Source organism: Rhynchophorus ferrugineus, unplaced genomic scaffold, assembly GCF_030347505.1.
Source record: "Rhynchophorus ferrugineus isolate W39M unplaced genomic scaffold, kcgeb_rfMv2 rfM2, whole genome shotgun sequence".
Classification (NCBI taxonomy): domain Eukaryota; kingdom Metazoa; phylum Arthropoda; class Insecta; order Coleoptera; family Curculionidae; genus Rhynchophorus; species Rhynchophorus ferrugineus.
This window is the reverse complement of record NW_027472581.1, coordinates 90,145,475-90,172,138: the sequence shown is the minus strand read 5'-3', so window position 1 is coordinate 90,172,138 and position 26,664 is coordinate 90,145,475. Positions and strand designations below refer to the sequence as shown.

The 26,664-nt window shown below is 30.6% G+C and overlaps 1 protein-coding gene across 25 annotated transcripts in view; it reads left to right on the top strand.

The window, feature by feature from the left end:
• The window catches only part of pHCl-1 (pH-sensitive chloride channel 1), a 210,879-nt gene continuing 184,215 nt past the window's right edge, over positions 1-26,664 (top strand). For 14 of the 25 annotated variants that reach the window (XM_076396925.1, XM_076396924.1, XM_076396918.1 and 11 more), the window contains exon 1: positions 9-296. The gene's annotated coding sequence lies outside the window, so the exon portion shown is untranslated. Of the gene's footprint in view, positions 297-26,664 lie in introns of all 25 variants that reach the window. The other 11 variants (XM_076396931.1, XM_076396930.1, XM_076396929.1 and 8 more) reach the window with 3 other exon arrangements.

Below are 26,664 nucleotides of genomic sequence, written 5' to 3'. Positions count from 1 at the left end.
GCCGAGACAGTGCGGTCGCGATGCGCGTTGAAGTGCGCTTTTCCGACGCTCACTCGACGCGAGTTTCCTAGTTTTCCACAGTAGTAACAAAACTCGCGTAGTTCCCGGTGAATTTCTCGCGGACATAACTATTCCTTATTTGGATGTAATGCGGCTGCGGTGACGTAACGGACAAAGGTAAGGCCACTCGAAAAAAAGTAATATCTCGTTAAGGGTCCCAGTAATTGCGACAGGATTGTGATTTATGTTCGTTTATTGTTCGTGTAGAACTTTCTGGATGACACCGACCTCACACCGTAAGTAGTTTTGTATTTAACGCGTTTTCGAAATGAAGAACGAAAATATATTTGTAAATATTAAGCGCAATTTTTTTGCGGAGTAATTATGTATCGCTCGTTACGATATAAATAAATATATACCAACTAACATGCACTGCAGTTTGTTGCGCACAAGTAAACTTATCGGGGACAAAAGATTTTCTAATATCGTTCCATGTTACGTGATATTTTAAGCCTTTTTTTCAAACACAACTCTTTGGGGATTTGTATTTGTCGTTTGTAATTACTTTAAAATATATTAACTCGATACATCAAAAATTTAAACATAATTTACATAAAGTGTTACAATAATCAATATAAATATATCTTTTGCTTGTTAAAATTAGGTTTAAACACTTATTTAATTAGGCATAATCTAAATTGTTTCTTACCACATTATTTGTATTTAATAACTTTGAATTTGGAAAACATTTTTCTTGATGTAATATAAAATTCAACTTTATTAATAATATAATATATTCTTTTTTAAAAAGCAATGAACAATCTATGTTTCAGAAAGTGTTACAGTACTCAATATAAAATATAAGAACACAAAACTTTGATTCAAATAGAATAAGTTTCTTGTTTTATGTATTTAAACATTTAACCACAATTACAAATTTATAATAACTCTGAAAGGCAAAAATTTAAACGTAGTTTATATACAGTTTTACGACAATTTATATAATAATAACATTTGCAGGTTTAAGTTTAGTTTAAACACTTATTTAATTTGGTATAATCTAAATTGCTTCCTACCACATTATGTGTATTTAATAACTTTGATTTTGAAAAACATATTTCTTGATGTAATATAAAATTGAACTTTTTTAATAATATAATATATTTTCTTTAGAAAGCAGTGAACATTCCATTTTTCAGAAAATGTTACAGTACTCAACGTATTTTTTATTTCTTTATTTTCAATTGTTAAAAATAATTTGATTTAAATTCAATAGTTTACATAAAGTATTACGGATCAATATAACAGTATCATTTGCAGGTCTGAATATAGTTTAAATAAATATATATATAATTAGAGATAATCTAAATTATTCTTAATACATTATTTCTCCACAAAAATTGATTTATATTTGATAAATTATTTACATTACTTATTTGGATTTAGTATTATCCTTAATATTTCCCAAGTATTTGCAACTATATAGTATCATTTCTGGCGTAAAATTAGTTTAAATACTTATTTAATTTAAAATAATCGAGATTACTTGTTATATATTGCATATTACTTCCTTAATCCTTTAACTTTCCACAAAGATTTGATCTACATTTGATGACTTCTTTAGATTTAGTCGTTCTTAATATTCGTTAGAGATTTTATAATCTATTTTTCTTTGAGTAAAATAAAATTGAACTAGTAATACTAACTAATTAATAATATAATACTTCTTTACTTCTTTAAGAAGCAATGAAAATAATATTTTTTATAAATCTGCACAGTAGTCAATATTTAATTTGTGGTCAGAAACATTTGATTGTCAATTCAATAAGATTTTTGTTTTATGTATTTAATCATTTTGTCTAATTTATACATTTATAACAAATGTAAACATAAAACCATTGAACATAATTGATATGAAGATAACGTTATGATAATAATTATAATAATATCATTTCTAGTACTAAATTTAGTTTAAGTACTTATTTTATTACAAATAATCTAATTTTCTTATTATGTATTGTGTGCTACTTCTTACGACATTAATTCTCCACAAAAATTTGATTTTTGTGGATACATTTTTGGATTTAGTAGTATCTTTAATATTTGATCCAAATTCAATAAATGCATTCTTTTATATATTTAATTATTTAGTCAAAATAAAAAAAAATCTATGTATTATTAGCTACATTAATAGTAAATTATTATTTAGAAAGCAGTGAAAATTATATAAATTGTTATATTAATCAATATAGACAATTTAGACATGTCTTTCATTATTATATACATTTTACCTCGGAATATAATACTTGTTGCCAAAAATTTTTGAAAAAATTTAATAAGTTCATTTTAAATGCTTAATAATTTAGACACTTTTAATAGAGTTATATCTTTATTATATTGTATAATGTTTATAAATTAATAATTTCAATTAAAATTGTATTAAACGATATTTTTCTGTTATAATATGATAGTGATTTTATATTATAGCAGAAAAATGTATATTTATATTATAGCTTTAAAGATAATCTTTTAAAATTTTCTAATAGTTTCTTATTAATAAATTTATTCTTTAGAGGACAGTCAAAAAAACTATTTTATATAAACTTGGACGTCGGAAGTTGGTATTGGACGTGTTCTTTGCTTTTATATTTCTAGCATTTTATGACATTTAATTAGGTTGTTAAACTATAGACGAATCACTAATATAGGTAGTAAACAAGACAAATGACTGAGTTTGAAGCTATAAAAATGATCTAGTTTAAATCGAACTCAATTAATTAACTTAATATTAAATCTAATTTAAGTTTGACGGATTTATTTTGTAGATCTTTATTTGTAGTATTGATATTGCAATTAATTATATGATATTTTTGTTGTTTTATACAATTCGTTCAAGTGAACTCATATAGTTTTTTAGAATTTTCGTAACTTAAAATTGAATGTAACAATAAAATTGTTTTAAGGGTTTTACAGTTATCAATTAAACATTCTAAATACGTTTTTCCATCAAATAAATGAAATTTGACAGTCGCAGTTGTTTACGTTTAAAATTTATTGCCAACTTAAAGCTTAATAACCTCTCAATAATAATATTTATAATGTCCTCTAGACATTACATGCTGCATTATAATTTTTGGAATAGTACTTATTGATCTATTAAAATTTACTTTACCCAACATTGTGTTTAAAAAAAAACATTTATTCTCACTAATTAAGCTGTTTATTAAGATTTACTCGTTGTTGGTAAATAAGAACTCAACTAGCAACTGAAGAGTGTTCGAACGGGATAGAATGATTTATAGTGCCAAGTACCAAAACTAACACTAACAGTTAATTAGTCCTTGAATGAGGCTCCTATTTCAGGAAGTGTAATTGAAGGAGGCAAATAATAATTGGAGAGCAAAGACTTGGAAATTTACGTAATTTATATCTCCGGTTTAGCTGCTTTTCGAGGTTCTAACGCGAGGGGTCATTAAGGAACAAAAAGTCTGATGATTGCAACAATAAAGATTGGGGAACATTTTCCTTAACAAGAACGATAACGAGATTGTTTAACACTAATATAATTCGTTATATTTCAAGAGAATTTAAATGCATGCCTCAGATATATTGTCAGCTCTACCCTAATTACTTTACATCTACCGTAATTAAATTAAATGCTCAGTTAATATAGTACTTTTCGTAGTTTAAAAATATAAGCTCGCAGCAGATTTTCTTTCTCATTTTACTCTAGTTAAAAAGAGACAGCATCAATGTATAAAATTCAATTTGCATTGGTCGACCCTGTTGTCAAATATCTAGAAGATTCTTTATAATATTAGTGATAATAATTAGAGTTTGCAAACTCGCAAACGTTGTAAGTCAAAATTCTAAGTTAATGCGGCAATATTGCGACGTGCAGACGTCATATATTTTCAAGACTTGCATTTGCTGTTTTATTGGATATATATCTGGATATATATTTGGTTAATTTCAATTCATTCAAATGCGTCTCTCGAACATATTATCAGGTTTATCCTACTAACCTTGAATCCACTGTATTTGTTTAAATTCCTGTTTCTAATGTTCTATAATGATATTAACAAAAGGTTTGACATTGAAATAAATATTTTATTAATAGGAAAAATAATAATTATGTAGCTTTCTTATTTATATTTGAGAAAATATTGCGTAAATTATAAGAAAGTTTCAGTATTAAATGTATTATATACCAGTTGGAGAATTTTTCACTAAAACCATCAAAGGGATCAAACACGAACAAAAAGTTTAGGGCAGCTCTTGTTTAGTTTATTAGTGTTTTACAATGTTTAGTATTTGATGAGACTATAAATTAATTTTGAGGGTTTTAGGATTTGAGGTGTATTAAGGGTTAATAATATGTGCATCAAAAGTCATAATTTGCAAAATTAATATCTGCAATATAGTCATACACTTTTATTGATAGATGATGAATGTCCATCCCAAGAAAGAAAAATATTTTCTGTGGTTATTATTGTTTAAATTCATCCAAATTAAGAGAGAGTCAAAAAATAGTCGAATGAATATATTAATTACTATCTCAGTAGAAAATTTTTTATTTTTCTTAGAATTTATACTAAAAGATGGATGTGTAATCCCCTAATATTTTTATCCTATTATAATGATATTTGAATAGCTATATTTTTAATGATGCAATATATTAAATATAATAATATATAGATAATATAATAAAATTTAAAAAACTGTCAAATATAATTATAAAATATATAATGTAATATAAAGCTCTATTTATAATCTTTATCTATTTAACTACTCTATTGTTTCGAAATAAAATAATAGTGTTTTTTATCATTAATAAGGAATGTTTTAAAATTAGTCTTCATTGAAGCTTCAATACAAGAACCTTTAATATCTAAAAGGTTTCAACACATGATTAGACGGCAAGATAACATCAATATAATAAAAAAAATTTGACAGCTTACCAATTGAAATTTTATTTTTCTTTCTTAATGGATTAATAAATAATTATAAAAAACATTGTTCTTAAATGGTGCCATAATTGTAGTCATATTACAAATAGAAATAACAAATGTTTGTATAAATGTTTCAATTTTTTTCTGCAACCCATTATATTATCAATTTATTTACTTTGTAATTTATGAGATAACCTTAATTCTCATTAATAAAACTATAATGTTAAAAATCTACCTCGAAAAATTATATAATATTAATAAGCTGCCGCTCAAAATAAACATAAGCCTTGCAACGATGTAAATACACCAGTCTTGTTTCGTCGGCGACAGGAATGTGTTGGCTTAGGTCCCATTAGAATTGTATGGGATAGGTGATGTCCCCGGTTATCGGGATACACGCGTTTTAAAAATATTAACGGGCTATGCAATTTAAAAAATTAATTCGCTCGTTTCTTGTTCCCCGCGGTTTGGACTTTTGCCATCAATTTCGAATATCGAACGAATTCGAAGGTAGAATATAAATTTTGTATGACCAACACATTTTTGTTGTTTAGCATGTTATATCTACATGTTTTTTTGGACTAATGATACAGAATTAATAACTAATAACAAGTAATCGTTTTGTATCACCGTTCAACATGTTTATATAACCAATTTTTTTAGTATTTTAAGCCCTTTTACACTTCATAACTGGCGCAGTCAAGACAATTATCAAGAGAAGAAGACAAGTTGACGTTAGTGTGGCAAATATAGCGCAGTTTTCTCAAAAGGTGGATTGAAGGTTCTCAAAGTCCACTAGTCATAAGCTGTTACAAGTAAAAAATATCAATGACTTGAAAGACTTTGTATTTATTGCCTAATAATTGCAGTTTAAGACATACGGTCCCTGAAGCTGCTGTGAATTAACGTGGTTTACTCTAATTACAGGACAGAAGCTTTCAATCCAAAACGAACATACACCAATAACTATAGAGTGTCCAGGAGGGACAATAATCTCGTACATCACTATGATTGTTTCTTTATGAATGAGGGTTTTTGTTGTGTGACTGTTACTGCATTGGTTAGGGATTGCACTGTAATTTCAGGGCTATGAAGGGTATAATGAGTGTGATTGGCTTGGCCTGTTTTCTAACAAGTACAAACACTGCCAATTTGTATCGATGTTTAACAATTAGCTTCTTATTTCGATAAAATAAAATATTTGTTAAAGTATTTTTTTATTATTTAATTATTATATTGTTACTAGTCGTTTCCGCCTAACCTACAATTTGTCTTTATGATAACTTAAAACTAGATATATAACTAGGAGGACCCATCGGCCCTATCTCAGTCTCTGGTGAAATAATTTTTATACATGTCACTGCTGCATTTTTTATAACATGCATCTCAGTACACATGATCAGATGGTTTGATCTTTTTGAATCTGTGTCATATTCTGATGGTATCCAAAAGCTGCAATACTTCAATGTTCTCATGAGAATGGAGTCATTCCTCATGCCCCCTTGCAATTCTCTTGATTTCTTGACTGACTGTGGGTATCTGAAGGTCTCGATGTAAGTAATCAGTCCTATAGTATTTGGGTGCGCACACAATACCTCCCAGGACTTTGTTATGAAAAATTTAATATTTTATTTACGATATGGTACTTTGCAGAACATCCCCATAATTGAACTCCGTATGTCCATATAGGTTTCAGTATTTGCTTATATATTAGCAAGTTATTATGTACTGATAATTGGGATTTTCTTCCAATTAGCCAGTACATTTTCCTATATTTCAATTCCAGTTCTATTCTTTTCTTCTTTATATGTTCCTTCCAGCGAAGTTTTGTATCAATATTCATTCCGAGATATTTAGCGTTGGAGTGATAGTATTATTTAGTGTTATTGGTGCTTGTATGGTGTGTTTATAGGTGAACTGCACATGTACAGATATACTTTCATTAAGTCTTATTTTCCAAGCTCGTGTCCAATTATTTATATTGTCACTTGCCTGTTGTAATTTTTGTGAGGCTTCTTCGCTATTGTCTCCGACAGCTATAATCGCAGTATCATCAGCAAATGTAGCCATCGTAATATTCTCCATTTGTGGTATATCACAAGTGCATAGTAGATAAAACATTGGTCCCAGAATATTTTCTTGTGGTTCACATGCTTTAGCTTCTTTTATTGTAGATTAAGCTTCTTCTTATTTGACTCAAAACATTCTGGTTGTAATGTACGATTTTAATAGTTTGGTATGTTGTTTTGGGAACATTTTCTGTAGGTTATGAACAAAGCCTTCATGCCAAACCGAAGGCTTGTGCTACGTCTAAGAATATAGCTGAGACCTGCTCAATTGTTGAATGCTTGTTAATAAACCCAAACTTATATGTTGGTATTATGTTTTTTTTTTATGTTTGTTAAAGTATATTTCAAGGTTTTTCGTATTCTAAAGTATTTCTCGTTGCATAAAGCATTGTTTAGTAAAAAATGTTCAATCATTATTTATTCATCGTCAGTTTTCATGCCTTTTTTATGTTTCTGGATTATTGCATTGTATCTACAATCTACCTTTTCAAACTTATTATTGAAATCTCTCAAAATGTATAGTTTTCCTTCAGTTTGATCAATTATCCCATCAGTTATTAGATCTTCCCAGAACATTTCTTTGTTAACAATCCGATCATCTTAGCCTGAAACATATGTACATACTTTATCTAATTTTCCTTTTTTTTATCTTTATTAGTAAGTGATATCCTTTTTAATTATTTGGTACATTTTTTAGCTTACTCTTGCCAATACTCTTTTACTTTTATTTATTCTATTATGGATAATGATATGAACATTAATCATTTTATAAATATCAGACCACTTCATTTTTATTTTGGTTAATATTAGTATACCTAACCCAATCTCTTCCAACCCAACTCTTCGTTTTGTTATATTTTCCTGCTGTTCAATCTCTTGCGTGCGCCCTGTCCTTATATTTTGTCGTCATCGTTATTTTAATCTACCTTCCCCAGTTTATCCTCTCCTCTATCTTTCTATATTCTCTTTCCAGATATTTAATATCCGTATTATTAATGTCTGATAAAATATCAGACAGATAAAATTCTAGGCTGTTTTGCATTTTCCTTTTCTTTTCTCGCTTTAAATCTCTTTAAGAACATGTCATTTCCTAATATTTTTAATGTTGTTCCTATGTCGAATTCATTTTCATATTAGTGTTATTATTCTCAATATTTTTTTTATTTTCCTTTCCGATGCTGTCCAGCTCTTTGCTATATTTTTTGTATTATCCTTTAATTCCTCCTTGCTTTTGTTCTTGTTGTACATTAAAATATTCAATAACATTTTCAATTCTTTTCTATACTTTATCCGACCATTGGGTAATCTGCTCTTAGTTTCTGCAACCTATTGAAATCCACTCTTATTCATACTGACTGTAGTTGATTTTCTCCTTTTATCTTCATCTATAGTTTACTTAGTATAGAGTACTTCTTATTCCTTACCATTCATTTTTTAAGTATATTTATATTGATATTTGAATATAAATTATAATACATAATATAATATTATATAATAATAGAGGTGATGAATATTTTTAGAATAAGCTTTGAAATTCCATCCAATATAAATATATATATATATATATATATATATATATATATATATATATATATATAAATAAAATTATCTATATATTTTAATAATTTCATTAATAAAATATAATAAATGTTGGTTTGGCTTGCCATTCTATTATATAAGCTATCAAAACTGAAACGCATAATTTTATTGCTATACCACCCATGAATATCAATGATAATGTTAGTTGTGTTGTACTATGTCATAAGGATTTAAAGCCATTGTCTCTGTCTATGTATTATGTCAGCTACTGGTTCAGAATTTATTAAACGAATACTAGTAGTTTTATTAGTTATACATCCGAATCTTAAATTTGAATTTAATTGCATACTTGTAATTCCTTGATATGTATATTGATAATTTCTGAAACATTAAATTATGTAAATATTACAAATTAAAATAGTTCACACTTTAACATTGCATGATCTTTTTTACCTGTATACTATAGTATGGAACATTGTCCACCACTATTACTGATGGTTTGTCCAATGGTAGTCGCATTAGATGAAGGAAAACACTAACTTTGCACTAGCAATAAAACCATTCCTATTTCTAGCATGATCAACAATATATCTCCATCATTAAGTAATTTAAAGAATGCTATGACTCACCAAAGCTAACCAAAAGTTAATTTAACTTTTACCTATAAACATTTGTTGTCCTTTTATTCTCGTTATTAGTATCTTGTCAACTGTTGTACAGTATTCCTTTCTGAATTATCCATATCTCGCCAACACAACACTGAAATAACGAATATTTTTTAATATTATTTACATTATATACATATATGTTTTGGAGAATTTTGCAGACATTTGACAACCAAGCTGATTCGGTTAATGTTGTGACATATTAATTAACAAGAATAAAACGAGTAGGAAAAATACTTGTCTAATTTTAAAAATAATTTATATACTGCGATAGGCAATATATTTGACATCGTCATGACGTGAGTTCATTGTTATTATGGGTATACAATAGACAGTGTACGAGGGCGACCTAATAAGTACTTAGCCTCACCGCGCGATGGGGCCACTATCTCAAGAAAAATATACTATCGTGTAGTAAATTCTCGTGTACGGCAAATGTTGAGATTTCAGTTGAATCGAACTCGTATTTTCGTTTTGACTGTGTGTGGAGGAGAGCGTGTCGGTGTATTTCAGACAAATGGAAGAAGAGAAGCATCAGTTGTAGATTCGATTCTTGTTTTTTGACCTTCGGCGTAACATGGATCTACTGGTACACACCAGGGACCAAGGAACAGTCGAAACAGACGACATAACCAGAAGAACATGTCCCGAAGAACGCCAAGACTGTCCTATGGGCCAGAAAGCTGATAACCACGGCTTTCTGGTATTCATTAGGTGTGATCTATATCGACCTGAAGAGCAAAACAGCCTCAGATCTCTACTACGCCGATTTATTGGGCCGATTAGACGTCGAATTTCAGAAAACGGACCTCTTTTGGCGAAGAAAAATTCCGCCATAACAATGCATTGGCTCACACCTCACAGCACTCACTACGGCCAAATTGGTAGAATTGGACTACAAACTGTTGCCTCGTCCACCGTAGATTTGGTCCAGTGCGACTTCTTTTTATTTCCGAACATGAAAAAGTCACTTGGCTGGCAGAAATTTGAGTCGAATGAGGAGCTCATTGCCGCCACGGAGGTCTGCAAAGTGGACCTCGAGGAATCGTACTTTTCAGGCGGGTTAAAGAAGTTTGACCATCGCTGGGCCAAGTGTATCGAGCTAAAAAGAGGCGATGTTGAGATATAAATTACCACTTTTCCAATAATTTTCGTTTTTTTTTTGTAAGCTAACTACTTATCGGACGACCCTCCTAATCATAGATATATATGATACAGAAAATTATTATTTTTAACGAAAGAAGCTCGAAATCAATCCCAATACTCTATATCATCACGTATATATTTTTGCAAAAGGCGAAAAATCGCGGACACTTCTCCGTCCATTGAAGGTTGTCTTTGTGATCCGAGTTTAGATTTAAATCCATGGAATTGGAGATTTCGGAGGATATAAAAACGGAAATATGGAACGCCACGGAGCCGCGATGGAAAGGACGATATGGACGGAGCCGTCGCCTGCGAAAGTCCTCGACAAATGTTCGCGTTTACATTTTTTTCGCATGGACAATATTTTAGCCGGCGAAATTTTAATAAACGTATACGAAAAAAGTTCGTCCTTCTTACCGCCTCTGGAAGATTACGAGCCCCACTTCGTGCCGGTTTTATTTATCAGTTTTTTCTTGTAACTCGACTGCGTAAAATGTTCGCTTTTTTATCTAGAATGGATAGATCAGAAATGTCCCTAAATAAAATAGTGTATTTCGCTATGGAAATGGAACTTCGACAATTTGATGTTTTCCATTTATTTTTAGACCTGGTAGAAGGCTTGTGGCTATAACCATAAACTTCAAGAAGGCCCAAGAGCGTGAATGGTTCCTAGCTGGAAGAATCTTTCACTCTTCGAAATTCTGAATGAATCGGGATACAGAAAAGGGTTTCTTGAACTAGCCTTCTCAAACACCACCAAGAACACGAGGGAGGAGCTTCAGAGATAAAACACGATGCATCGACAACGAGAATCAGAATTCACTAAATAATTAGATAATATAGAAACAACTAAGAACAGAATATTATAAGTATATATTAAAGAATTATCAGAATCAGAACTGAAAGGAACAACAGAATTGGCAAAATAATTAGAAAAAATTAAGGGTCTAAGAACAGAACATCAGAATTTTGCAACAGTTTTAGAATCAAAGAGTTAAAGAACCAAGAACAGAAACAGTAAAATGTCAAAAGTCGAGAATTAGCGAGAGTCAACAGAATAACAAGTTCGAAAGTTGGTCAAAGAACATGAACTAAGAAACAATCAAGAGACTAAATATTTCATCATAATTAAGAGGAAAGAAAAGGTATCAAGAACGGAAAACAAAAGATGATATATCCGGAAAGGTTTCTATAAGGCCTTCTTCTTATTTAAGAACAATATTTTGTAATGAAAGGGTATTAGAGAAACAATATCAAAGCCATATGCTACAGACTACATACTCCATATAGTTTTTATCGCGTCGTAGCTCTAAAGATAAAATTGATACGCTAAAGATAACATCTCTGTATATCCCGACAAATAGTAAAATCAATTTCTCTAAAGACCAGCACAAAGGTCCATATTATAATGGCGTATCTCCGGAATTTTTGCCTTTTTACACAATCGGTGAAAGATTACCTCTCTGGCAACTATCACCTCTAACTGTCGATCTGTCCATGAGCATTCTTCCCAAGATAAAGTATAACTCCCGCAGTATTGGTTTCTCTTTAATCAAATTAAAACTGATTGGTAACCTAAATATTTTTGTATTGGTACGGATGAATCCAAGAGCAATGATTATACTGACGCTTTTTTTAAATCAGATTTATTCGAAAAGCAATTCAAGCTAGCTTCTTCATCGGAAATCTTAACAGTTGGACTACTAGCTATCTACAAGGCCTTAAAGATTGTATAAAATATACAAATAAATCTTAAAATGATTTATTCTGAATGTCATTAGCTCCCTGAAAAGCCTTAATGCGGTACAGCCCCATGACCTTCTGTGACGACCCATAGTCGAATTGACTGCAAATTATTCACATTATACATTGAGGATTGATTAGCTTTAGATAGAAGCATTATTAAAAGGTTTCTGTTCAGTACCTTACTTAGTAATGTTATTAGGATCTGGATGGTGTCACTAGAATCGCAAGAATCTTGTAGGTAAGTAATCACAACTTCAGCTCAACCATAACCTAAGCTTAAAATAATTGAGCAAAATTATAGCAAGACCTCTTATTCCAATATACGACGCATCATCTCCATTAAGGAGTGTGCGCAGAATATACCGGGAAGTGAGAGTAGAGACTTAGAAATTTATCAATAGGTCTTGTGTTCTAATGCAACTGTCAGATCTTCGGGCACTGCTCATTCCAAGTACAAGAGCAATGCATAGTCACATCAAACCAGTCTAAATTCAGTTCAAACTCAAGCATCAGCGGCAGTTGTTCTAGTTTTGAAAAGCAGAAATAACTACTATAATAATAATAAGCATTTTAGTAGTTCTAACATACAAATCGCCTTCAGATTAATGGTCTAAATATCGTTGATTCGACAAAGGAATATAGCCCTCAGATAGCCTTACATTATACCTTACTAGTATCTTAACTTCGACTTTTTTTATTTAATCAATATATTGTTACTAGTCGTTTCCGTCTAACCTACCTTTAACTAACCTTTAAATCTAGGTATATAACTAGGAGGACCCATCGGCCTAACTCAGCCTTTGGTGAAATAATGTCTATATATGTCACTGCTGAATTTTTTAATACATGTACCTCACTACACAACACTACACAAGATCAGATGGTTTGATTCTTTTGAGTCTGTGTCCTGTTCTGGTGGTATCCAATAATCGTAATATTTCAATATTCGTGTGAGAATGGAGTCTTTGCTCATGCCCCCTTGCAATTCTCTTGATTTCTTGACTGACTGTGGGTATCTGAAGGTCTGGATCTAGATAATCAGTCCTATAGTATTTGGGTGCACCCACAATACCTCTCAGGACTTTGTTCTGAAAAACTTTATTTATGTTACTCTTTGAAGAACATCCCCTTAATTGAACTCCGTATATGCATATAGGTTTCAATATTTGCTTATATAATAGCAATTTATTATGTACTGATAATTGTGATTTTCTTCCAATTAGCCAGTACATTTTCGTATATTTCAATTCGTTCTTTTCTTTTCTTCTTTATATGTTCCTTCCAGCGAAGTTTTGCATCGATATTCACTCCGAGATATTTAGGGTCATTGCTATATGGAATGATAGTATTATTTAATGTTGTGGGTGCTTGTACGGTCTGTTTATAGGTGAACTGCACATGTACAGATTTACTTTCATTAATTCTTATTTTCCATGCTTGTATCCAATTATTTATCTTGTCACTTGCCTGTTGTAATTTTCGTGAGGCTTCTTCACTATTGTCTCCGACAGCTATAATCGCAGTATCATCAGCAAATGTAGCCACCGTAATATTTTCCGTTTGTGGTATATCACAAGTGTAGAGTAGACAAAGCATTGGTCCCAGTACACTTCCTTGTGGTACACCTCCTTTAGATTCTTTTATTGTAGAGTAAGCTTCTTCTTGTTTGAGTCTAAACATTCTGGTTGTAGTGTATGATTTTAATAGTTCTTTGTGTTGTTTTGGTAACATTTTCTGTAGTTTATGAATAAGGCCTTCGACTTAATGACCTTGTATTAAAACATTACATATATAAACAAATTTAAAGTTATACAAGTTGTTATGATTAAAAAGTAATAACATTAATAAAACAAGTAAGATCAAAATACTCCAACCAATTAGAAAGTAACATATTTAATGGTTTATTAATCTAAATACACACTTTAATACCAATGAACTTTAAACTTACAAATCACGCAAATTACATACCGCTTTATTTGAACGCAATTTTATTTAATAATAGTTGAAGCAGAACGTGAATAGTTTATTCAATTAAAACACAAAACGGCTTTTTCTAGCTTGCCTCCAAGATCGTTTCATCCCCTTAACGAACTTGAAAAATATCGTGAAAGAAGTAGCAATTATAGAGTTTTTCATTAGAATTTTTTTTTTCTCATATATCTTTTCAAAACGTTACCATTATGATTTTAACAATGCATATATTACAAAAAAGTAAGAGTAATTTATAAAAAATTGTATTTATATAAATGTTAAATAATGGTTTAAGTAAGTTGGTAGTTTAAGTTTTATTTAAGTAATCCAAATCAAAATTAAGAACAAATACGTGGAAATATATAAAATATAATATTAAATATTCCCTAGAAGAAAATTTAATCACTCAATTTTAATAATTTCTTAAAGAGTTCATAATAATTAATAATGATAAAATAAGGACATTTTATATGTAATTTAAGAGAGATTGATGTTTTAATTATAAAGTATTATGTGTCAAAAAATGGTAAGACATGTGAGTTCACCGTCACCACGAAATATTACTGGTATTCATTGTTATAAAAGAATTCGCTTTGCTATCGTAAGGAAGCAGGAGTTATTAGCTTTTTTCCTCAAAAGCTAGCTCATATAGTTCTGCAATAAACTTATTAACCTGATTTAGTTCTAATAGACCTCTGACTCCACTCCAAATTGTTTGAGAAAGGAGATTAAAATACAAATTAAGAAGACTTTTGTTGTTATTCTTAACATGGATATTCAACAAGTGACTAGAATATTCGAAGAAAACGTTGATATACATATATAGAGTAACCTGCTGTAGGAATTTCGAATTTCGGCTCTTTTTAAGACATTTTTCATGATATCGTGCAACATCTGAGGCTGAATTTCCTCAATTACCTGACGAATATTGTCTTTAAGCATAAGAAAAGTTTGGCGCTGGTAAATCCAGAAATCTGGCTGGCCATGATAAGTCGCCACTTCGCCAAATTAGTCTTTGTGGAAAACCGTCATTCAATAAATGAAATGTTGAGCGAGCTGTGTGTGCGGTGGCCCCATCTTGCTGATACCACATGTCCCCTAGTTCTTGCTCTTCCATTTCAGGCACAAGAAAATTTCGAATCATGTCTTGGCACCGTTCAGCAGTAACAGTAACCGCAACACCTTGGTAATTTTCATAAAAAATAAGGACCAATGATGTTTCCAGCATAAATATTACACCGTACAGTTGTTTTTATTGGTAATGATGTTTCGTGAATTAACTGAGGATTCTGTGTTCCCCAAAACGAACTCTTCTGTTTATTGGTTACTGAGAAGAAAATGGGCTTCATCGCTCATTATCAATTTAGACGAAAAATCTTCAATTTCACTAGGCGGCAGTAGGATTGCATTAATGTACTCAACTCGTTGATCAGGATCTCTCGGTAGCAATTTTTAGACTAATTGAATTTTGTACGGCAGGCCTTAAACTGCGCTCAGAAATGTGTAACTGGGAACCACGTCTCCAAATTGATGTTTCTGGAGATTCTGCAGCACAATTGCGCATCAGAACTACGTTTTCAGCGTTACGAGACGTCCATTATCTTCCAGAACGTCTGTCTACTGTCGTACCGTAATGTCATTATTTATGCTTATTCTTCTAGCGTACATTTACCCATAATAAAATTTGGTCATCTACACAACACAATGGTCTGAATGTCACATATCTATTAACTCACCTGTTATTTGATTTCAGTCTTAATCAATGTGTGTTTGATTCTACTGTTTTTGTCTTTTCTATTATGCACACTATAAATAACACTAATAATAATCTCAATGTTGTTATATTTTCATTGAAAGTCACTTCATTTCAACACGGCAAAAGCTCGATTTTTGAATCACAGCCCAATTTGATATGGATATTTTTCACTGATGCATTTGAATGACATTTTACGACTATTATGTACAAAAGCGTCTATTTTTTCACTTTTGTTTTCTGCAGATCTTTACAAATAAATGTTCAATATTAAGTTCAAAATTATGTTCAATAATCAACATAAACTTGGTGCTTTATAAAATATTCTGATATTTTCTAAATTTAAAGATATTTTCGTTACTGTAACTAGCTATGAGAAATACATTTAATTATTGTAAAAACAGTACAAAAGGATGCATATATTTGCTTTATCATTTATTGGGAATTAACAACACGTTGATAAAATTATATAAAAAACCATCTAGCCTCCGTACAATAGTATAAGCTCTAATTCAAATAATTAATTTTAATTGGTAAAATCCTTTTAAAAGTCCCCTTTCGCAATAAAAGCGTAGAGAAAAGTTCGGTTTAACTTTTATATTTAACAACTCTAAATTGAGGAAAGTTTCTAAAAAGAAGTATTAATTAATGATTTGTGATTTTTTTAATCACATTAGATTAATTTTTTTTTCAAATTTCGATATTTTTAAAATTTTATTTATACACTAGTTTTATGCTTTAATATATTTCTAAGATGCAATTGTAACTTTGGGTGATTTACAGGCGTAATTTATACTATATCTCATCGAATATTTTTATAGCTACTATATATTTAGATGGTTTTATTCTTTTGAGCCTGTGTTCTACTCTGGTGATATACAAAAGTTGCAATACTTCAATATTCTCATGAGAATTGGGTCTTTCCTCATACACCCTTGCAATTATCTTGATTTCTTGACTGACTGTGTGTCGCTGAAGGTCTCGATGTAGGTAGTCAGTCCTGTAGTTGGGTGCGCCCATAATACTTCTCAGGACTTTGTTCTAAAAAATTTGTATTTTGTTTGTGTTACTCTTTGCAGAACATCCCCATAATTGAACACCGTATGTCCGTATAGGTTACAGTATTTGCTTAAATAATAGCAATTTATTATATAATGATAATTGTGATTTTCTTCCAATTAGCCAATACATTTTCCTATATTTCAATTCCAGTTCTTTTCTTTTCTTCTTTATATGTTTATTCCAGTGAAGTTTTGCATCAAGATTCATTCCGAGATATTTAGCGTTGTTTCTATATGGAATGATAGTTAATGTTATTGGTGCTTGTACGTCTGATTGTAGGTGAACTGTACATGCACAGATTTATTTTCTGTAGTTTATAATAAGTTGTATTTAATGTAGTTCATGCCAAACCTTGCCGAAGGTTTGTGCTACATCTAAAAATATAGCTGAGCATACTGTTTTACTTTCGTAGGCTTTTTCAATAACATCTGTTATTCTATAGACTTGGTCGATTGTTGAATGCTTATTAATAAACCCAAACTGGTGCATTGATATTAGATTTTCTCTCTATGATCGGTTTTATTCCTTTCAACGGGAGTTTTTCAAATACCTTAGATATTACTGGCAGTAGTGGTATAGGTCTATAGGCTTTTATTTCGTTTGGTAACTTTCCAAGTTTCGGATTCACCTAAAATGGAAGAAAAATATGTGAAATTGTCAATAATTAAGGCGGTTGAAAGAAAACCAGCCAGGGTTGATCAAAGTCTAGACAATTAGTTTAACAACTAGGCAAAAACTGAGAGAGATTTATAAGTTGCACCCACCATATAGTCTGAATTTCTCCCCGTCTGTCTACCATTCGCTACTGTCTCTGCAAAAGTCTCTTAAAGATGTAAAACTGACTTCAAAATAAGTATAAATCATTTTATATATTTTTTTCTAGCCAGATTTGTCAAAAGTTGTATAGTGATGAAATTGTGGCTTTACCAGAAAAGTCGCTTAAGGTTCTTACCCAAAATGACACGTAGGAGTCATACTGGTGAAACATCTAACAAGATAGAATTTGATCATGGAATACTTTGGGCGGCAGTCTTGAGGCGCTTAAGTTTAATCATAGTTGTAATAACATCACAATAATTTTAGATGTAACATAACTGATTATTTTGATGTTGATATTAAAAATATAATTGTGTCAATGAACTTCAACGCTGCGATATGGAATGCGATATAAACAGGAGATACACTCAAAGATATTTATAATATAGTTGCCAGATGTGTGGCAAATTTTCAACAACATCTTAATATATTGAATTCGAGGATATGACTAATTTATGATGAATAATTTTTGCATCATATTATTTTGAGAATTTGTAAGCAAAACATTCAATTTTCATTTATTCTATTCAAATCTATTTTACTTCTTCGTCGCAAACAGACCCTTATTCCATGCAACACGCATACGTCAGCGATTTTTTCAGTCGTTTAAACATTTTTATAGATACTTCACCCCAACAGCTCTTCCTAAAGGAAAATGTTTGTGCAGATTGTTTTGGCTATTCAATTCGAGCTTTCCTTTTGCATATAAATAAAACAATTTATAAGAAAATTTTGAAAAAAAAACATGGCTTCCTGTTCGTAGTAGTATCATGGAAACTGACAATAAATAGGTTATTATTATTAAAATGATTTTAGATATTTTTGTTTTTTGTTTTGTTTTGTATTTGTTGTTAATTTATTTTTGTATTAATATATTTGAATGACTAAAATAGTTCTTACTCTTATATTTTCATCCCATTTTTACCAACTAAAATTTAACTGAAGTGGTCCTTATATACGGCAAAAAGTAAAGAATATTTCAACCTTTGCTAATTATATGTGTGACTATAGAACTACAAAGAACACTAGATTCATCTGCGCAAATTAAATAATGTAACTGCAGAGGACATTCTTGACCAAGGGTATAAAAATTATCACTGTAAGTTTTCTACAAAATTAAATCCAATTGGGTTTTTTGACGCTTAGTACATACAGCGTAAGAATAAGCTCTGAGTAATTTTTTGTGATAATGAAGCTTCATTTAAATAAATTGATAGAATTTGTTTTATTCAGTGTATTGCTTATCGATAATTGCGAGTTTTTCGTATCTTTCAGGCAGTATACGAAATCTGTTTTGAAGTAATCCCTCCTCATTTGGGGCGATCCAATGGTAGATTAAATATTTCATTTTACGTGCCATTAATTGGTCAGAACAAGGGGTGGTTGGAAGAAGCAGTGTTTGGTGAATACGGCTGGTGGGGAGAGTTTGCCATTAAAGCATTTTCATATTGATTTGTACGGATTTAGCAAGATCTTTTCAAACATTCTCATGTTGCAGAATCATTTTATTGAAATCACATTTCATTTGATCATAAAATTACATTTTTACATTTAGTATTATTGAGCATACCATCAAGCACTTTTAGAAAAACTTATGATAATGCTGCTCCTTGATATCCTAAAATTCAGTTCCTGTTTCAACGACTAAAAGTGATTATCCTGATATCAATGTCAAAGAGGATTAAAAGAACTCGAACATAGTGAATTGCATGACTAATTGGACGAAAACTCAGCTAAAACTCCCAAAGAATTTTCGGATATGATAGCAGTTGATGAATTGACTATTTCCAGACGTCTTCACAAATTTGACTGGCATTTATATTATATCTTCGATATTCTACTTCAAATTTGTCAGAATTCTGTAACAATGCCTCTGTGTAAAATTCCAAGCTGTGAAATATGCAAGTTAGAATAAATGCCCATACGCCCACATCTTTTTCCTATTACTGTAGTCTACGGAAAACAGTTAAAGATGTTATGAGGACAAGGATAGAGAGTTGGAAAACTAGCAGGCGACCCAAGCGAATCTGGCAGGCATGTATAATAGAAATATGGAATGAAAAGAAAAGAAAAATCTCGACCGAAGCCAGACGACCGAACAAAGTCAGAACATTTTGGAAGTAAGTTATACATGGAGAAAGGGAGAAAGAACAATAAACATTTAATACCTACATCACCATGCAACACAAAAGATTATTAATGAAGTCAGTCGCTGGACGATAGGGGAAATCACATTAATCATGCAATATATTTGACAAACTGAAAAGGCTAATGATGATGAAACCTATCTTGATCCATCCACTACATAAAAAGAGAGAGAAGAAAGAGAAAAGGAACAGAACTAATAAAATTAAAAAGGAATCTTTAAAAGAGAATTATTTCTTAACGTCAACTTTGATGAAAAATTGCTGATATTCAGATTTTAGACCATGTAGATCTTATCCAGTTTTAAAAGGAATTCTTAGACAGCAGAAACTTCATAATATGAAAGAGGTCTGTACGTTTGTAAACTTCAAAAAGGCCTATGGCTCTGTGGACCGTGAATCTCTTCTCCAAATTATGGGTGAAAAAGCTATGGATTTAAAAATTAATGCATTCATGAGATAAATGCTGACTAGTGCAAAATCAAAGGTGAAGTTTAAGGGAGTAATAACGAAACTATTCGAAATTAAAACAGGAGTGAAGGAAGGTAATGAATGGGTTCCCCCATTATATTTTAATTGCGTGTTAGACATAATAAACCAAGAGTGGCGCAAAATTAAATCTGATCTTAATATTCTCAACTAATCAAATTAGGAAGAATCAAAATTGCAATATACTGTTTGGCTTTTGCAGATACCCTGGCGATTCTAACTCACGACACTCAAACTCTAAGAATAAAAAGAGATTTTAAAGAGATTTTAATTTCATTTCTAAAAGAGATTCTAAGAATAGCAGAAAATGTAGGTCTTCACCTTTCATTTGAGAAAAAAGTGTTTATGACAAACTTTTTAGAAACTAAATACGGACAAATCGAAAAAGCTTCCCATTTCAAATATTTCGGCGAGGCTATTCAAGAAACTGGACTGGGATAGATCGCTAATATGATTCTCTGTCAAAAATGGATACAGCTTTTAGGTTTACAAAAGAGATCTACAACAAAACGTATATCTCTAAATATAACAAACTGAGACGGTACAACACTGTGACCTAGTCGGAGGGCTTTTACGGAGCTGAAGTTCTCATTAGGAACAGACATAGGGACATTAATTTTAGATAAATTTTAGATAAATTTTAGATCCAAAACAGACTAAAGAAGAACATTCAGGCTATGGGAAAATAATGAAGTGGAAATGTTTAGCTATATATATATATATAAGCTAAGTGTTTATTGGTATATTAAAAGACTGGATTCAAGCAGATTGACCACACAGGAGGGAGGTGGAATTCTATGACGCTCACAAGAAGATCAAGGTTGAAACAATGAAATGTATTGCTGCAATTAAGGAGCATCTGAAAGGAGCCCAAAAAAATACAACAAGTGTCCAGAGATAGAAACCCAGGAAGCCTGGATCCAAGTTGTCAGATGAATCATGACAATATGGACCGAAAGAAGAGAAAGAAACTGAAATGTCCCTTTGTTGTAATAATTATAATATAACTTAAATTCATAATTAATTTAATATCCTAAAAATTAAATTATATTCCTAATACAGCATTCATATTATCTACAATACATAAACATATACATATTTGTTACTGAAATTTCTATGGAAACCCCGTTTTAATCTAACAAAAACTGACAGCGTCGAAACTTCCAGGATCGATGGAACAAGGAACATTGTGTAGAAAATATAGAACATCCGCCACAAAGAATACAAAAGCCGTTTTATGAGGTGGTAAATTATCGGTGTCTGTTTCCCGTTTCGGAAACCGGCGAAGTTCCTCGCGAGTAAATTGGACTAACAAAATTACACCCCAACCAAAACAATTTTCAATATAGTAATGAATTCTGCCGAACGAGATGATAGTATCAGACGTAAGTATAGGGAGTCTGACTGAACTGAATAAGGATGATTAAATATATTATAAGGCTAGATTACAAAGCACAAATGGTAATTGAAACGAAATAAGTTTAGATGTTTTGTAGATATTAGCATGGAAAGTACGTTCCACAAAAATAGGATTGAAATGGTCATAGTATTTTTATGGATGAAAATGCGATTTATCAATAAAAACAACTGTTATAGCACTTAACCTAACTGTTAAATTTGATGCTTTTGAATTCCATATAGTATTATTGATGACTATTTGGCTAGTGAAGCCAAATTTATGCAATGTTATAATTTGATACATATTCCATTTTATTCTATTGACAATAAGCTCTAAACTTTTTTAAATAAATTACTCATTGTTTTTATATTTTCACCAAAAGAAAAAGTTGTCTAAACACATCGTTTACTGGTAGAGATTTAACATGATCCAACTACATTAACATGTAAAACGTGTTTTTCACAATTAAAATGTGGTTATTTCAACGATGGAAAAGATCCAAAGTGTAGAAACATGGATGCCACATGAATTAGGTGACAGGCAATTAGAAAATTGAAAATTCGCCATTCTGCTTCAAACGAATAGTATCGGATGATGAAACATGGATTTACTTCGAAATCCCAAGCAAAAAAACATAGTTACGATGATCGATCATAGTTCTTTGACTTCAAGGTTATATCGATTTGGTCACAAGACCATGCTTTGTGTCTTGTAGACCAGGTTGGTGTCGTATATTATGAATTGTTGAATCTTGGAGCAACAGTAAATGACGATTGCTACCGACAACAAATGATTATGAACTGTGTATTGATCGAAAGACGTTTTTTTTTCATTTCCCTGGTATTCTCCAGACTTGGCTTCATCCGATTACAATACAAAACGAATCCAAATTGTCGATAATTGCCCGCTGGTTTTAAGGCTTTAAAAATAGTAATTAACGACCATGGCAATAAAGGGCAGACTTATTTTTACCAATTTTTATTTTAAATTTTTAATGTCTTAAAATGATCAGAATAATTACAAGCATCTATCCAAAATAGTATCGTTGAGACTCTATTATTATGTACATATTACCTTGAGAGTTGTCTCTTGATTGATAGCATAGTAATTGAAAATATACTGAGAGCAAATGACATAACAACTCTATATTTTTAAATTATTTTAGACCTCCAAGAGTCAATCCAGTGGGCTATATTTATTTTTGTGTGCATCAATATAACAGGCATATAGAACATGACTTATTTTATCTAAAGTTTAGTACGTTGAAGTCTAATTTGTTTAATGCTTTTTTAAGGCGTATTCTCAGTTAAACGTCGATTAAAATTAAAATGCAGGGTTTAGTAACAAAAGATTTTACTTAGAACTATTTTGCTTTAGGCAAATCTCAAGCGATACTGTTGGGTTAATCCCACTCCAATATAAAATAAACCCTATGCCTGGACACCTCACACAGGCTTACAAAGATATACTATTTTTTCATGAACAACTATGGCTGTATCAGACACGTGATATAACAAATGTCCTTCTATTCAAAGGCATTGTAAAGTGGGTAGATTTTAACTTACTTGCTCACACGCGATCATAATCGGATATTGGATCCTCATGGGATTATGAGATTGCCCTAGTGTCAGCATATTGGTAGCTGAAATATTGGGTATAGTTTAGTCCAATATTCGTCATCCAATTTTTAATAAACTGTCTATGTGTGGAGCAAGATTTTAGTAGCTAAATATGCTGGTGATCCATCAGCAACTTGAAGTCCAATATTCTGCCTCTGAGGCTTTTGCATTTTCAAAGGCTTGAAGAAATAAATGTTACCTTATAAGTCTTCATTTATGTAGTTTATAAATCTATATACTTGTTCTATTTTCCTGCGCTTGTTATGGACTCCAAGTTGATTCTTTGGAAAATAATATTTCTTTCTCTAATAATTTTCAACTTATTTACCATACATATAGATTCTTAAATCTTCTTTTTATCAGAAAATATAATTATGTTGAATTCACATAATGATAGGTGAGGTGAATACTGCAAGTTATTTTTCTGTGTATATGTGATATTTATTAGAGTCATCGTCACAATAGTCGATCAATAAATTAAAAGCGTGAAGAGACCTTTTGGAAGTGCAAATTTTCAGGCAAAATGTAAATAATCTATGTTTTTCACATATTGAATTGTATATATATTTCATTTTAATAAATATTTTTTGTCGATTATTCATGATTTTGTACACAGTTTTGATAACATTTTCTTATATCACAAATTAAAACGTGTTAGAATGCTTGTATTATTTTGGCCGTCATTTAAAAACAAGAATTGTCAAAAATCCTCTTGGTTTCAGAATACATTAAAGAAAGAAAAACCCTAATACGTACACATCAGTGTGCGTTTATTAAAAAGTATTAACAATTCACCAGATGCATGGAATAACAAATGTAATAGAAAAGCTAATGAAGATAAAAACGTATCTTCACATATATTCCTAGATGTAGCATAATTCTTCGATAAGATATAACATGACGGCCTTGTCCATAAGTTACAGAAAATGTTACAAAGGCAATACAATAAATAAATGAACAAGTCAAACAAGAAGAAACAACCTACAATAAAATAAGGTAGATCAGGTGCACCAGAAGGAAGTGTTTTGGGGCCAATTCTTTACATACTCTACTTATGTGATATACCATAAATGGAAAATATGACGCTTTTTACAATTGCTGGTGATATTGCAATACTTGTCACACAAAAATTATTAACGAAATGACAATATAAATAATTGGACCCTGCAGTTTACATATATGAGTTCGATGTTGAGATATAGGAAAATATCTTTTGGCTCATTGGATGAAAATCACAATTGTCAAAACAACAACAAATAAGAAAAACAAAAAAAATCTGAGAAGTATCGTAGGTACACCCAGATATTACAGAACTGATTACTTACACTACATTGATAGAAAAACAGATTTATGTTATTTAATCTAAATTATAAGTTAGTCGGCAACGACTAGTAACAATATAATAAATAAATAATAATAATTTTAGAATGCTATACTTCCACTTACAAGTTTATAAGTCTATTAGGGCTCATATTATTTTCAGCCATTACTTTTGCGGTCTAACCAAATTACCACCCCAACTAATTGCAGACATTTTGGATATTCTAGTTAATGTAATTATGTAGTAAAATTTGTTTATCTTCCAAATAGGGTTCATATTTGGCTATGCAAATGAAGGCATTATGTTGTATATTTGGTATGTTATAGTGGGTGGTTTATTATTTCAATTATGGGGGCACACACAGAAATGTTATATTTAAGGGCGATAAAAGATTATGATTTACAGTAGAAAGCATATCTGACGTCAATATTTAAGTTTTTATTTTTCGACTCCTAGTCTAGACATTTTATAATGACTAGTAATTACAAAACATATTAAAACTTCCTTATAACTGACGATAAATTTTTGTTTGTTTTAACATACTAATTAAAAACTACAACTAAAATATCTCTAAGCTGGAACATCTCTGCCACTTAGAGTGGTTAACATCCTATACTAACATTTCTGTTAACTTATTATTGTTAAACTTAATAACTTATTATTGTTATATTAGTATTATTAGTATTGTTAACTTATTGTTAAACATACATTCATTGAAGAACAATATATAGACATAATGATATTTATTTATATTCAAGTTTGCATTACATATTTAAAATCTTTCTATTTCAAATAAAATGGGATGAACCTATTTTTATCTGTTACAATAAGCATTAAACTCAGAAATTCGAAGCAGTGCTTCTGGTATATTTTAAAAAACATAAAAATCAGGATTTTATACAGGAACTGAAGTGCGCTGTGCCTGGTTAGCTTTCAACGGAGCGAGCAGTTTTCTGGGATTAAGGGCTAGAATTAAAACACTTTCAGGGTGTTGTTTTATTTCCTTTCGTGGCGCTTCAGGCGTTTGCATAAAATTTGACGCAGCAGGAAAAATATTTATAAATAAAAGTTTTCTATTTCGTTTAGAAAGTAAAACATTTTACATTTCAATAAAAAGATAGCTTGGTGGGTAGATGTGTTATATTTATTGTATCTTCTTTCTTCCTCTACATAAAAATTCCTTCCAGTTTTCCTGTATTTTTTCGGTTAAGATTTTTTCTTTCTTCTGAAGTATTTCTCTGATAACATTCATTCCTACTTCGCATATAACACTCTCTGAATTTCTTTCTCCCCCGTTCTTGTTTTCCATATTTTCTTTACATGTCTTGCGTCCTCTATAAGCACCAGTTGAGTGGATTAATTTATATGTATACTTCAACTGATTCAATATTGCGGCCTTTTTTGTTTCTTTACCTCTCATGCTGTCCATCTTTGTTATACCCCCGACTATTATGAGGTATTTCAATACCCTTGCTCTTACTTTAATGTTTTTTTTTAACAAAAATCACGTCTCATAACTGTCTGTTAGGATTTATTTGCAAATTGCTTTGCATAATTCCATTTTAGCTATGCCTGATACTTGTTTTTTATTATATACTTGTTATATATTTGGTATCTATAGCGAAGTTTTACAAATACAATTTTTTTTCCAATTTTGGTATTCATTTTCATTTTCTAGCTTCCATTGCTTTCGATTTGTAGTTAAATTAAAGCCATATAGTTAAATATATTTACTTTTTCCAGTTTTTCACCCTCAATTTTGGCTACTTATTACTTCTGATAACTTTCATTTGACCTTAAATCATTATCATTATATATTCTTTAGTATTATATTCCATTGTGCTTAAGATTATCTATATATAATCTAGTTTAGTAGTTGTTATTGTTACATTATCTTCTAAAAAGGCACTTCAATTTTTTCCATATCTTTATATCTTATATATAGCCTGTTTTATCTATTTTTCATCTATTCA